This window comes from Malus domestica, chromosome 11 (genome assembly GCF_042453785.1).
Source record: "Malus domestica chromosome 11, GDT2T_hap1".
In the NCBI taxonomy this organism is placed as follows: domain Eukaryota; kingdom Viridiplantae; phylum Streptophyta; class Magnoliopsida; order Rosales; family Rosaceae; genus Malus; species Malus domestica.
This window is the reverse complement of record NC_091671.1, coordinates 41,089,998-41,104,338: the sequence shown is the minus strand read 5'-3', so window position 1 is coordinate 41,104,338 and position 14,341 is coordinate 41,089,998. Positions and strand designations below refer to the sequence as shown.

At 40.4% G+C, this 14,341-nt stretch overlaps 1 long non-coding RNA gene across 1 annotated transcript; it reads left to right on the top strand.

The window, feature by feature from the left end:
- The first annotated feature begins 11,269 nt into the window (after positions 1–11,269).
- LOC139189611 (uncharacterized) lies at positions 11,270–12,510 on the top strand. Its single transcript, XR_011573418.1, has 2 exons — positions 11,270–11,352; positions 12,302–12,510. It is a non-coding gene; the product is annotated as an uncharacterized lncRNA (long non-coding RNA).
- The last annotated feature ends 1,831 nt before the right edge of the window (positions 12,511–14,341 follow it).

The following is a 14,341-nucleotide window of genomic DNA, read 5'->3' as shown; positions in this document are numbered from 1 at the left end:
ACTGCAATTGTAATATCAACCAGTCATCTTTACTTATAGGTGAAGAATGAAATGAATAAAAAAAATATTTGAAAGTTACAAACATATTTGGTTAAATATCTTTACTATTAGTAATATATATTGCTTTCCGACTAAGAAGACGTCCATCGTTATATAAGGGGAGCACACCAACCATAATTTCATCTCTATTTTTCCTAACACACAGATTAAATATCATTAGCTAGCATAAAGAGAAAAATTACCAGATTGAGGAGACAGGGATTCTTTCATTGATCTAAAAAAAAGCCCTTCTGGATTAATTAATCTAAAAATATGACTTTAACCCCTAAAACTTAATTTTCTCTACATAAAACCCGAGATAAGTTTTTTTTCTTGAATAAAACCATTGACTAGATTCCACATCAGCAAATTCATTAATTATGTTTGACTTCACACATTAAAAAAATTTCGGATGCCTAAACTACCCCTATTTGAATATTTTTATTTTTTTATAAACCCTATTTGAATGTTTGATGTACATAATTAATGCCATGCGGATGGATGGTAAGGGAGAATTAATGATTTTACAAAAAAACAAAAAAACAATAATGTTATAAATTCATTGCCTAATATATAATAACATAAAACATGTCCAATATATGTTACTATACATGCTTAATTAAGTCAATAAAATTATATTTTACATATTAATGTAGGTAAATTATTTCTCTCTCTCTCTCTCTCTCTCTCTCTCTCCCTCCCTCTCTCTCTCTCTCTCTCTCTCACACACACACACACACAAACACACATATATATATACCTGATATATGTAAAATTCATGCAAAATAATTTACCTACAAAAAAAAAACATTTGATTCAAACAGTGCACCTACTATTAAAATTTTAAAATGTTAGATTGCTTAAAAAAAAAGAAAAATAATATACCCAGTATATGTAAAATACATGAAAAATAATTTACCTACATAATAACAAACCCATATATGCAAAATAAAGTACCTATTATTTAATTTTTACGAAAATTGTGAAACTATTGTGTAATTTAAAAAAAAATTACATATTGTTTATTTTTTTATGAAAATAAGGTAACTATTGTTTAGTTTTTACAAGAAACAATGTATCTACTAGTTTATTTTTGTTTACACCATATTCAGGGTCTCCGTATTTAGATCTCATACAAATACGCAGGGGACTTAAATGTAATTATGTAATAAAGGAAGGGGCAAATATGTAATAAGTGAGGAGCCCTTATTCTATAAAAGGACTCATCACCCTCACAATAGAGGGAGGCCAATTCCTAGGCCCTCTAACCCTCAGAAACTCTCTCATCCTCAATACTCTCAGAAATACATAATCAGTGTGGACGTAGCCCAAACCTTGGGGTGAACCACGATACATCTTGTGTTCTTTACATTTCATGCAGATTCACGGTCGGATTTACGTTGTTCCAAGACCTCCGGTTTTGTGCATCAACATTTGGCGCCGTCTGTGGGAAACGATACGAAAAGTTATGTCGGTTCTCTTTCATTTTTCACCTCTATCATGAATCTGCAAACAACTTCTAGTACGATCAAATACAATTCAACCCCAGTTTCTTCTAGTTTTCCGTCTAAACACCTCCATTAAACACATCTCTCTTTCTCTCCCTCGATTTTCGTGTTCCATTTCAACTTTTGTTAAAGCCCACTATCTTTCTCTCATTCCAAGAACTCTCTCCCAACTGGAGAGAAGAAAGAAAAAAAAAGCTTAATTTAAGCACTTTGAGATCTGGGATTTTTTAAAAAATAAGGAGCAAATGAAGGAAAAGGCACTAGGGCTGAATCTGTGTTTACATCTTCCCAAAACACTAGAGGATTCATCATCCTCCTTTATGGACTCAACTAAGAGGTTGTCGGCGACGAGAGGCTGCCCTGCTTTCACATGCCAATTGGGCCAAATACGGTGTGAAGCACCGGTGCCGAAGATCCCCCGCTAGAGAACCGATGGTCCCTGAGGGCCACGTCCCGATCTACGTCGGCGACGAGATTGAGCAGTTCGTGGTCAGCGCTGAGCTCTTGAACCACCCAGTCTTTGTCGAACTCCTTAACAATCGGTGCTGAGCATTCGTCAAAATCGAGATCTCTATCTCTCTCGCATCTCTCAAAAGCTTTTTCTTCTGCTGCTTCTTCTTCTACCATGTCAAATGAGAGGAAAAATCCTTACCAGTACGATCCTTTCGACTACAACCACCATGAGATCAACAAGTCAAGCTTTCCATTCTTCAACTATGGCAATTCCTCCACATACCAAAACCAACCAGATGACCCACAAACCCTAAATGGGTTTGAATCTGATCATCATAATCCGTTCATGAGCTTCATCGACTGCCTACACGGATCATTGGACTACAACACCCTCTTGAAAGCTTTCGACATGTCTTGTTCTTCATTCGAAGTCATTTCTCCACCGTTGGATCATGATAACAACTCAAACAAGCAGCCGGCAGCAGCAGGTGTACGAGATCACTCAGTAGGGACTACTAGTACCACTAAAAACCATTTCACACCAAATTATTCTTCAATATTTTCTTCATCTAATGAAGCTGCTGGTGCTGCTGGTGATGATCAAGTTTTAGATGAAGATTCATATCATAAGAGAAAGAAAGATAAACAGCCAAAATTAGGGTATGATGGAGATCATGAAGACAAGTCAAAGAAAGGTTGTAGCTCTTTTTTGCTATGATGGTGTCTGAAGGATTCTGTTGGGGACGGGCAACCCACTGCTTGACATCTCTGCCGTCGTCAACGAGGAATTCATACAAAAGGTTTGGAGCAGCACAGGGCCTAAAAGGGCGAGGTCTCTCAGCATTCGTCAAGATCGAGATCTCTATCTCTCTCTCTCCACACCATTGTCCCTTACCTCTTGCCCTCCGCCTCCTCGAGGCTGTCCACTTCCACATCGCCGCTACAGGCCACACCAACAATGAGCTTCACGGTCGGAGTTTTCAACAGTGGTGTTTGTTCACAATCAACAGTGGCGTTTATTCTGCAATGACTCAAAGTTCAGTGTGCGTACCCTCTGAGTTTTCAATCAATTTTAGGAATGATCACAGTCAACAGTGGCGTTTGTTCTGCACTGGCTAAAGGGAGGCTTTACTTTTGAAAACCCCGAGAGTCACGAGGATGCTAAAGTTGGCGAATCCAATGCCACTTTAGAAAAAGAAGTCACAGATTCAGCTTCAACGGCAGTAACCAGTCAAACCCAACTCAGAGGGGGTGGGCAACAAAAGCAGAAAGCAAAAGATGTCAAAGAAATTGAGTGGGAGAAACAAAAGCAGAAAAGAAAAGAGAAAAGAAGAAAGCAAAAGCTAAGCCTATTATTATGATTCCTTTTGTCTACCAAGTGAAGAGAAGAGACAAAGAGGTGCAGTGGAAAACAGGAAAATAGAAAGCAAAAGAGAAAGCAAAAGCAAAAAGAGAAAAGTAAAAGCAAGGAATAAACACCCCATCAGAATGATGTGAGGGCAAAGCCCAAAATAAATGGGCTGGAATGTTGTGTAGAAGGCGAAAGCCCAAAAGCCCAAAATAGCTCCAACCAGACGATCAAAAGTACGCCCAGTACTCTGCAATTATTCGGCAACCTGCAGATATTACCACCAACCAGGTGATCAAAAGTACGCCCAGTACTCCACAATTATTCAGCAACCCGCCGCTATTACCATCAACCAAGTGATCAAAAGTACGCCCAGTACTCCAAAATTATTCGGCAACCTGCCGCTATTACCACTAACTAGGTGATCAAAAGTACGCCCAATACTCCACAATTATTCGGCAACCTGCCGCTATTACCACCAACCAGGTGATCAAAAGTACACCCAGTACTCCACAATTATTCGGCAACCTGCTGCTATTACCACCAACCAGGTGATGAAATGTACAACCCGTACTCTCCTTCATGCCACCAACCAGGTGATCAAAAGTACGCCTAGTACTCCAAATTATACATGAGCATTACTCATGTCATTCATACATAAACATTCATGAGCATCACTAATGACAATCATACATAAACATTCATGACCATTATTCATGTCAACATTCATGAGCATCACTCATGACTACATCCATGAGCATCACTTATGTCAATCAGCTTCAAAAGCTTCATTTACAGAGCTCTAGCTTCAAAAACGTCATTTACAGAGCTCTAGCTTCAAAGCTTCACTTGCAAAGCTTCACCTACAAAGCTTTAGTGCAGGGTATACAAATACCACATCTGAACAACCGCCACTTCGGCCCATACATGGATTCAATTTGAAGTCTCCAGCCAACATACTCTATTGACCGAAGACTTAGGGGACTACATTATGTACCATATATTGGGCCTCAACTAGGCCTCATGAAAAATACTTAGGGGACTTAGCCCATTATTTATGTATTAAGGAGCGAGCTTTTATTCTATAAAAGGGATTATTTTATAAAATGGACTCCCTCACCTTCATTAGAGAGCAACGCCGCCATCTGAGCAACCGCCTCACCGCGAGCATCACTCCTAGCCCATCAATTATGTACTGAGGAGCGAGCTCTTATTTTATAAAAAAAGACTCCCTCACCTTCATTAGAGAGCAACGCCGCCAGCTGAGCAACCACCTCGCCGCCAACATCACTCCTAGCCCATCACTTATGTATTAAGGAGCGAGCCTTTATTCTATAAAATGGACTCCTTCACCATCATTAGAGAGCAACGCCGCCAGCTGAGCAACCACCTCGCCGCGAGCATCACTCCTAACCCATCACTTATGTAATGAAGAGCGAGCCTTTATTCTATAAAAGGGACTCCCTCACTATCATTAGAGAGCATCGCCGCCAGCTGAGCAATCGCCTCGCCGTGAGCATCACTCCTAACCCATCATTTATGTATTGAGGAGCGAGCCCTTATTCTATAAAAGGGACTCCCTCACCTTCGACACCACAAGCCGAACCAACCAAGGCAACATAAGCCACGAGCCGAGCAACCTCGCAGCATGTGCTACTTCTAGTTGAATATCATTTTAGATTAAGCACCGCCTCATATCAAGCATCAGTTCAAGACAACAATTAGTTACTTCGACCTACACATGGACTGAATTGCAAGTCTTCAGCCAAAAGACTTTCTTGACTGAAGACTTGGGGGATTACTGTTTATACCATATTTAGGGCCTCCGTATTTAGATCTTGTACAAATACGCATGAGACTTAAATGTAATTATGTAATAAAGGAAAGGGCAAATATGTAATAAGTGAGGAGCCCTTATTCTATAAAAGGACTCATCACCCTCACAATAGGGGAAGGCCAATTCCTAGGCCCTTTAACCCTTAGAAACTCTCTCATCCTCAATACTCTCATAAATACATAATTAGTGTGGACGTAACCCAAACATTGGGGTGAACCACGATACATCTTGTGTTCTTTACATTTCATGCAAATTCACGGTCGGATTTACGTTATTCCAAGACCTTAGGTTTTGTGCATCAACAATTTTTACCCTTTTTTTTTTTAATTTTCACAAGTTAATGTATCTACTTGTTCAATAGAATGTATATTGAACTAATTAGATTTGGATTAGGCGATTTCACATAAAAGAAGAAAAGAGCTTCCTTTTTTTTTTTAAATTAAAAGCAAAAAAAAAACTTAAACTAATTGAATGTTGTTGACAAACAAAAGACAATATATTAAAAGTCTACAAAAAAAAACCATAATTGTCACAACCCGTCCCAAATTTATATTTATCAACGGCGTGAATTGACAAGAATACCCTTGGACGTTAATTTGTATTGTGTGATTTAAGTTGGATTTGGACCCATTTATTATTTTTCCCTAAGTTTTTGGACCCAATTAGAAGTAAGGGAATTATTGGTTTTTGATTGGTGGCTTTGGACCACACACATACCTTCTCTCTCTCTCCCGTGGACTTCTCTCTCTCTTCATCTTGGCATTTTCGTATGGGCAATCCAGGAACCATTTCAAACCTTGCAGATCGAAACCAAGGTAAGCATTTTCATGTTCTTTATGACCTTAGGAGTCCATTGGTACAAGTTTTAGAACCTGAAACCTTCGAAAACCCCGTGAAACCTAACCCTCGAATTGTGCATTGTTCATGCACACATAAGTATCTTGTTTTCAGGGAATTCTAAGCTCATAGGAAGCTTATTGAGGTTGTTGATGCACAAAATCGGAGGTCTTGGAACAACGTAAATCCGACCGTGAATCTACAAGTAATGTAAATAACACAAGATGTATCGTGGTTCACCCCAAGGTTTGGGCTACATCCACACTGATTATGTATTTCTCTGAGAGGTGAGGAGAGAACCTTTGAATATGAGAGGGGATGGGAGAGAGGATGAGAAGGCCTAAGAATTGGCCTCCCCTAATTGTGAGGGTGAGGGGTCATTTTATAGAATAAGTGCTCCTCACTTATTACATATTTGCCCCATTCCTTTATTACATAATTACATTTAAGTCCCCTGAGTATTTATACGAGATCTAAATATGGAGGCCCTAAATTTGGTATAAACAGTAGTCCCCCAAGTCTTCAATCAAGAGAGTTTTTTGGCTAGAGATTTGAAATTCAGTCCATGTGTGGGCCGAATTAACTAGATGTTGCCTTGAACTGATGCTTGATATGAGGTGGTGCTCAATCTGAAATGATGCTCAACTAGAAATAGCACATGTTGCGAGGCTGCTCGACTCGTGGCTTATGTTGCCTTGGTTGGCTCGGCTTGTAGCGGTTGAAGGTGAGGGAGTCCATTTTTATAGAATAAGGGTTCGCTCTTCAATACATGAATGATGGGCTAGAGTTGATGCTCGCGGCGAGGTGGTTGCTCAGTAGGCGGCGATGCTCTCTAATGAAAGTGAGGGAGTCCCTTTTATAAAATAAGGGCTCGCTCCTCAGTACATGAATAATGGGCTAGAGTTGATGTTCTCTAATGATGGTGAGGGGGTCCCTTTTATAGGATAAGGGCTCGTTCCTCAATACATAACTGATGGGTGTTCTCTAATGAAAGTGAGAGAGTCATTTTTATAGGATAAGGGCTCGTTTCTCAATACATAAGTGATGGGTGTTCTCTAATGAAAGTGAATGAGTCCATTTTATAGAATAAGGGCTCGCTCCTCAGTACATAAATAATGGGCTAAGTCCCCCAAGTATTTTTCATAAGGCCCATGCCCAGTTGAGGCCCAATATATGGTGTATAGTGTAGTCCCCCAAGTCTTCGGTCAATAGAGTATGTTGGCTGGAGACTTCAAATTGAATCCATGTATGGGCTGAATTGGCGGTTGTTCGAAGGTGGTATTTGTATACCCTGCATTGAAGCTTTGTAGGTAAAGCTTTGTAAGTGAAGCTTTAAAGCTGGAGCTCTGTAAATGAAGCTTTTGAAGCTAGAGCTTTGTAAATGAAGCTTTTGAAGCTAGAGCTCTGTAAATGAGGCTTTTGAAGCTAGAGCTTTTGTAAATGAAGCTTTTGAAGCTGATTGACATGAGTGATGCTTATGAATGTTTATATTGATTGGCATGAGTGATGCTCATGGATGTTGTCATGAGTGATGCTCATGAATGTTAACATGAGTGATGCTCATGAATGTTAACATGAATGATGGTCATGAATGTTTATGTATGATTGTCATGAGTGATGCTCATGAATGTTTATATATGAATGACATGAGTAATGCTCATGTATAATTTGGAGTACTGGGCGTACTTTTAATCACCTGGTTGGTGGCATAAATGAGAGTACGGGTTGTACATTTCATCACCTGGTTGGTGGCATGAATGGCTAGTTGCCAAATGATATTAGAGTATGGGTTGTACATTTCATCACCTGGTTGGTGGAATGAATGGCTAGTTGCCAAATGATATTAGAGTATGGGTTGTACATTTCATCACCTGGTTGGTGGAATGAATGGCTAGTTGCCAAATGATATTGGAGTACGGGTTGTACATTTCATCACCTGGTTGGTGGTAATAGCGGCAGGTTGCCGAATAATTTTGGAGTACTGGGCATACTTTTGATCACCTGGTTGGTGGTAATAACGGCGGGTTGCCTAATAATTTTGGAGTACTGGGCGTACTTTTAATCACTTGGTTGGTGATAATAGAGGGCCTGGCTCTTTTAGGCATATGGGCATTCGCACTCTACACAACATTGCAGCCCATTATTTTGGGCTTGCCATTTTTTTTTAACCTCTAATGGGGTTTATACAGATGTCTCCGAAAGATAAGAAAAATAAATTATATCATTTAAAGTAAGGAAAGTAAATCACTTCATTCTGGCGGGGTGTTTATTCCTTGCTTTTGCAGTGTCCCCATGTGCCTCCCTTTTGCTTTCTGGTTTTACTTTCTATTTTTCTTTCTGCTTTTCTTGACATCCCCGCTCTAATAGAACTCATTGGTGACAGCTTGCTCCTCCCTCTTTTGCCTTTTGTCGATCCCTTTTTTCACCGCACCTTTCTCTTTTACTTTTTTTCTTTTCTCTTTCCCCTGCGTCTCTGATTGCTTTGAGTATGGGGTCGACCTTCTCGAGTACTTTCTCACCATTTTCGTTGTCGGTGGTATTATCCTGCTCATTCTTTTTCTTTTGGCAGATGGCAGACAAAAGGAAAAAAATAGAATTGATAATAGGAACTTATCTTCTTCCTGGTTTCCCTGCATGTTGTGGAGCCATGTCTTTGATGCAATACGCCATCAGTATCGTGAGCTACGTCTTTCAGTTTCTTTACCCGGTCCTCCACCGGAAAAGTGTAGAGAATTTCTAACACCTTTGCAGGATCCATACTCGCGCAATAAAGGGAGATTAGAGAGAGGAATGCAGAAAACGGTGAAACAGAGTGACTTCTGGTGGCGGATACTTGGGAAGAAAACGAAGGGGCAGTGGAACTCAGTCGCAAGATGAAGATAGAGGGGCGGAGGGCAGCTGACTAAAGACGGTGAGATGCAGTGTGTAGGAAACATTATTGGCGTCTCTTGATGAACATCTTCAATCGATATAGCTATCGTCATCTTGGCTTTTGAAATTATCTTAACAGCCACAGCCTAGTCCTTGAGCTCACCATTTTTTCCCCTACCAGAGCAAGTATGACCAAAATGCCCTCGCTTTGCCTCTTTCCCGAGCTTGTACTTGGCTCTGAAATTCTTCCAGTACCTGAAACTTTTGTCTAGCGACTACTCCAGCTCTGCCCCACCCTCCTCCGAAATCAAACTCTCCTTCGACTTCCTAAAACGTTTCACTAGCGACGCCTTTATGTGCTTCGCCAGAAACAGAGGCGCGAACTTCCACATGAAAACCTACCCGGAGTCGACGACCTCGTCGGAGACGGCGACACTCCATCGGGCAACGGTCTAACCGATACACCGTGTGGGTAGGGGCTCGGTCACGGGCTAGGGTTCGATGACCTGGCCGGTGTGTTTTTTACGCTGACAGCCCCGTTCTGCCCGGCCTGAGACGGCGTCGTTTGAGGTTGGTGAACAGAGATAGTGATTGTACAGTGCCACATTATTGGCTGGAGACGACGTCGTTTTTTACAAACTCCATAACTTAAATGCCACATTATTGCCTATTCCAATGCCACTCCCAAGGTAGCCGTGCCGCCATTATTGTCTATTCCAGTGCCATTCCCGATAGAGCTTATTCCAAACACTGATGCTGGAGAGCCTGGAGTTGTGATGCCGATGCCGGTGGTTGGTGTGCCCATGGTTGGAGTTGTGCCCGTGGTTGGGGTGGTGGGTGTGCCGTTGGTGTGCCTGCGGTTGGCGTGTCAGTTCCTGCTTGACTGGAACTTGCAAGATAAACACAAGTCGAACTTGCAGTACTGTGAGCAGTTTGACTCTGAGTAGCAGCACCTGCAAAATCACAACTCTGCGCAGTTTGACCCTTCCTCTGGAAATAACTGTTGACAGCATAACTGCAGTGATCTTTGACGGTGTTGGGTTGGTAACATGCACCGTTTTGGTTGATTGGACTGCAATCAGCTCCAGCTCCACAGGCATAGTCCAGTGCCTTTTAAAGTGTTGCATCACCGACTTCATCTTTGCATACGCAATAAGTAGCACTCGAGTGGCCAGTGAAGGCTAATAAGATCACAACATACAGTAAAGCAGCCATGATTGATGCAGGATTGTAGAGAGAGAGCTGGTTGAACAACAGAAGAAATAAAGAAGGTGGGGGAGAGAGAGTGTGTGTGTCTCTTGGTTTTGCAGATCCATGGTGGACGGTGGTGAGGTTGTCACGGTGGTGAGATGAAAAATTAAGAGATAACCGACACAGCTTTTCGTGTCGATTCCCACAGACGGCGCCAAATGTTAATGCACAAAACCGAAGGTCTTGGACCAACGTAAATCCGACCGTGAATCTGCAAGTAATGTAAATAACACAAGATGTATCGTGGTTCACCCCAAGGTTTGGGCTACGTCCACACTGATTATGTATTTCTCTGAGAGGTGAGGAGAGAACCTCTGAATATGAGAGGGGATGGGAGAGAGGATGAGAAGGCCTAAGAATTGGCCTCCCCTAATTGTGAGGGTGAAGGGTCCTTTTATAGAATAAGGGCTCCTCACTTATTACATATTTACCCCTTCCTTTATTACATAATTACATTTAAGTCCCCTGAGTATTTGTACGAGATCTAAATACGGAGGCCCTAAATATGGTATAAACAGAGGTCCTCACGAATCTCGGGGTAGTTCATTTGAAGAATTTGGACGTCGGGATCACAGGAAACGAAGAGTTACAGGTTTGGTCGGAATTTCGAAGCTTCCCCGATGTGATTTCGTGAGATTTGAAGCTTTAAATAGGTATAATGTCATTCTTCTCACTCTAAGCTTTCATTTGGTTCAAATTTCATGAAAAATGGTTAAGAAACAAGTGAGAATAGTGAATTTAAAGTTTTACCCAGTTTTCCGGCGACCGGCGACTCACCGGGGACGAATACGAAATATTCCGTCAGTTTGGACGGAATATTCTCACGGCGTCAGTTAGATTAGATGGATTCCATTGGATTTTAACGGAATATTCTGAGGAATATTCATAACGGCAGTCAGGGAATCCGTAGGATTCCCTGCCAGATTCCCTGCACGTGGTGGAGCATCTTGCCGTGCACCCGCCAGCGCGTGGCGGTGCGTGGGAGGTCCAAAAATATTTCTAAAAATATGGGGATGATCCTGAGGTTGTGTAGATCACTGTGGTACATTCATATACCCATTTTGAGCAATGTATGAGAAGTTATTAGCTAGTTTTGCCTATATGCTTTAAAATAACGTTTTTATAGTTAATTCGCATATAGGTGAGACTTATCCTGAGGACGAGTGTATCCACGGGCGACTTGGGGGCTACGACCCTTCGACATATCAGTGAGTGGGCTTTTGGTTTTCAGTATATATTTATATACTTGATATATTTCTAAAAAATGCATTTAAATGAAAGTATGCCTTGAATTTCCATGCCAAATGCCTTTATATTTTTGTTATGCTTTTAGTGGTTGCATATATATATAAATGTGGTGTTGTGGAGGCACAGGTAAGTTCAGGTAAGTTATGTTTGAGTATGTGAACTACGAATGACTTGATCCTTATTCAGGGTACGTAAGCAGTCTAACGAAACGTTAGATGCAGTCATACATTAATTGAGACAGAGGCCTTAGTTGTGAATGGAATGATTATAAATGCATTGATGAACATTGAGCTCATAACCTGCACCCGGGTGATTGCGATTTAACCAGAGAAAGCTAGCACAGGCCTGTATATTATGTCACCTCCCGCACCATATACTCACATTGGATCCAAATAGGTGCACAGTCTTGTCGTACAGACCACTATAGGTGATTCCGACTCGTAGGTGACTAACGTATTATCGCACAGCTAGCATTGAGAGAGTAAAATTGAGCATAATTATATTACACCCAATCTTGTCGTACAGACCCTTTTTAGTGGTTACGACTTATGTGCAGTATATTGTCGTATAAGTCATAGTAGTGACTCCGGCTAGATTGAGTTTGAGCTATGAATTCGGTCGTACAGACTACCACAGGAATTCCGGCTAACATATCATATTTCCATGAAATCATTCTTACCTAAATTGTTTACTTTGTTATATTTTGGTATGGCATACATATGAGTATGATTATGTGAAGCATGAACTGAATTGATATGATTTCAGATATATATACGTATATGCTTATATCTTGATTCTGGGAAAATTATACATGTTTTACAGCGAGAGGTTAGTTATGTTGATAAATGAAATGATTTTGTAAAACATTTGTTTTTGCCCACTCACGTTTTCTGTTTTGCGCCCCTCCAGGTTCTTAGTAAGCTTGTTGTTGATGACTCGGGATTGTCGGCAGTTCTGACCTATTTGATTAATAGTAGGACATTCTTGGTACTGTGTAACTATTACTTGTCCTACTGGACTGCACCTAGACTTTATGCTCTGAATTATGAGTGTTTACTGTTGTAACTAACTCCTATCACTTTCTGTTTAGTAGTGCACTCTATTAATGTGGTTTTTAATTATTCGTATTTTTGCTATCTTTATCGCTTCCGCACTGTGCACATGGTTACGTCACTCTCACGTGACGGCCAGCATGCCTTGACCTTGGTCGGGGTGTGTCAATAATAGCCATATTAATGTTGGTGGCATGGTGTTGTAAATAAATTTAAATATATGGACATCTTTTATCTTACATGGCATCAAATTCAAAATTTGGGTTTTATTTAGATGTTTTAATATTCGTGAGTTTATGTCTAGAGTTCAACAATTGTAAGGGGCTAAATCTAAAACACCCTTAATTAATTAAAATCTACAATATAAATCTGAAATGAAATTTATGTGTATATACATATGTTAGAACTTAGAACACGGCTTGGGCGAATATAAGCGATATGGCCCATGGGCAACCACAGATGACAGAGTGAGCTTCATTGTGAGGCCACTGGGTTCTCTTGGTTGATTCCAGTAGGAATAACATATTAATTGCGGTGCATTTGCATGGAAGGAAGGTAACAGGAATTGGATCCCATCCGGATCCAAATTGTGAGGATCATAGGGATTCTTGATTCATAGTCATTCATCGTGTATCGTGCGGTTAGAAATTATTTGATTTTTTATTTAAAATTAAACACAAATAGTACCTGATAAAAACTGATCGTTCGATATACGATGAACGGCTAAAATATAGAGATCCCTAGGATCCCAACAAAATAAATCCAGAGATCATCCTCTTCTAAGGAAACAAACAAGGAAACGGTGGTATGTCAGGTAAGATCCAGCAAAATCCAACTAATCAAAAGCTGCGTTGATTGTGCTAGTTTATAACTTTATGTATTTGTTGCTCAAATAATTGGCATTGACCTATTCAAAATTCAAATGGCTGCCCCGCGAGTCGCTTAGTATCATCAATTACATATATATTTCGTCGAAACCCATCATTTAAATATGAGTTATATACTATATGGCAACAGCTAGAACAAATATATATTGTCCCTCAGATCTAACTTAATAGTTTTGTTGAAAAGTAGAAGTTTCTTGCCTATCATAAGCCTTAGTTAATAATATTGTTGACTTGCAAGTTATAACGCATTAAGGGTCAAACCGGGTGCATAATTTCTTACAAGTTTATGTACTTGGTGTAGATATTAATTTCCCGTATTTGGTGGCGTACAGATTAACAATAACAAAATAGTAGTATAGCAAGAAACAAAACAAAAAAAGTAGTGTAGGGAAAGGAATGACGGGTTATATAAATATGGGTAAATTACATTTTTATACCTCAGGTTTGAGGGCTATTTTAATTCCTTACAATATTTTCAAAACATTTCACTTTCATACCTTAAGTACTATTTTGTTTCAAAATAATACATCCGTTACATTTTCCATCCATTGATCTGTTAAATGCTGACGTGTCTGCCACATATATGTCACGTGGCAAATAAAATATTTTTTTTAAACCTGAATTTTCTCAAAAAAAAATAAAAATTAAACCCACTATCCCTCCCCCCCCCCCCCCAGCGACCCACATCCCTATCCCTAACCCAGAATCCAAAAAACCTGCAGCAGCAGTAAGAAGAAGAAGAAGAAGAAGAAGAAGAAGAAGAAGAAGAAGAAGAAGAAGAAAAAAAAAACCTGCAGCAGCAGCATAAAGAAGAAGAAGGGAAAAAAAACCTCAAACCCAATTCGTCCCCCCCCCCCCGGCGTAGCGCGACCTTCCCCCCTTCCCCGCCCACCACGGGTCAAGATAGTATGGGTGGGTTTTGAAAATACCTTGAGTTTGAGATGATTTTAGACTGGTTTTGTGGTAGATCCACCTAATCTCGGGTGAAATTTTTGGGGATGGGGGATGGG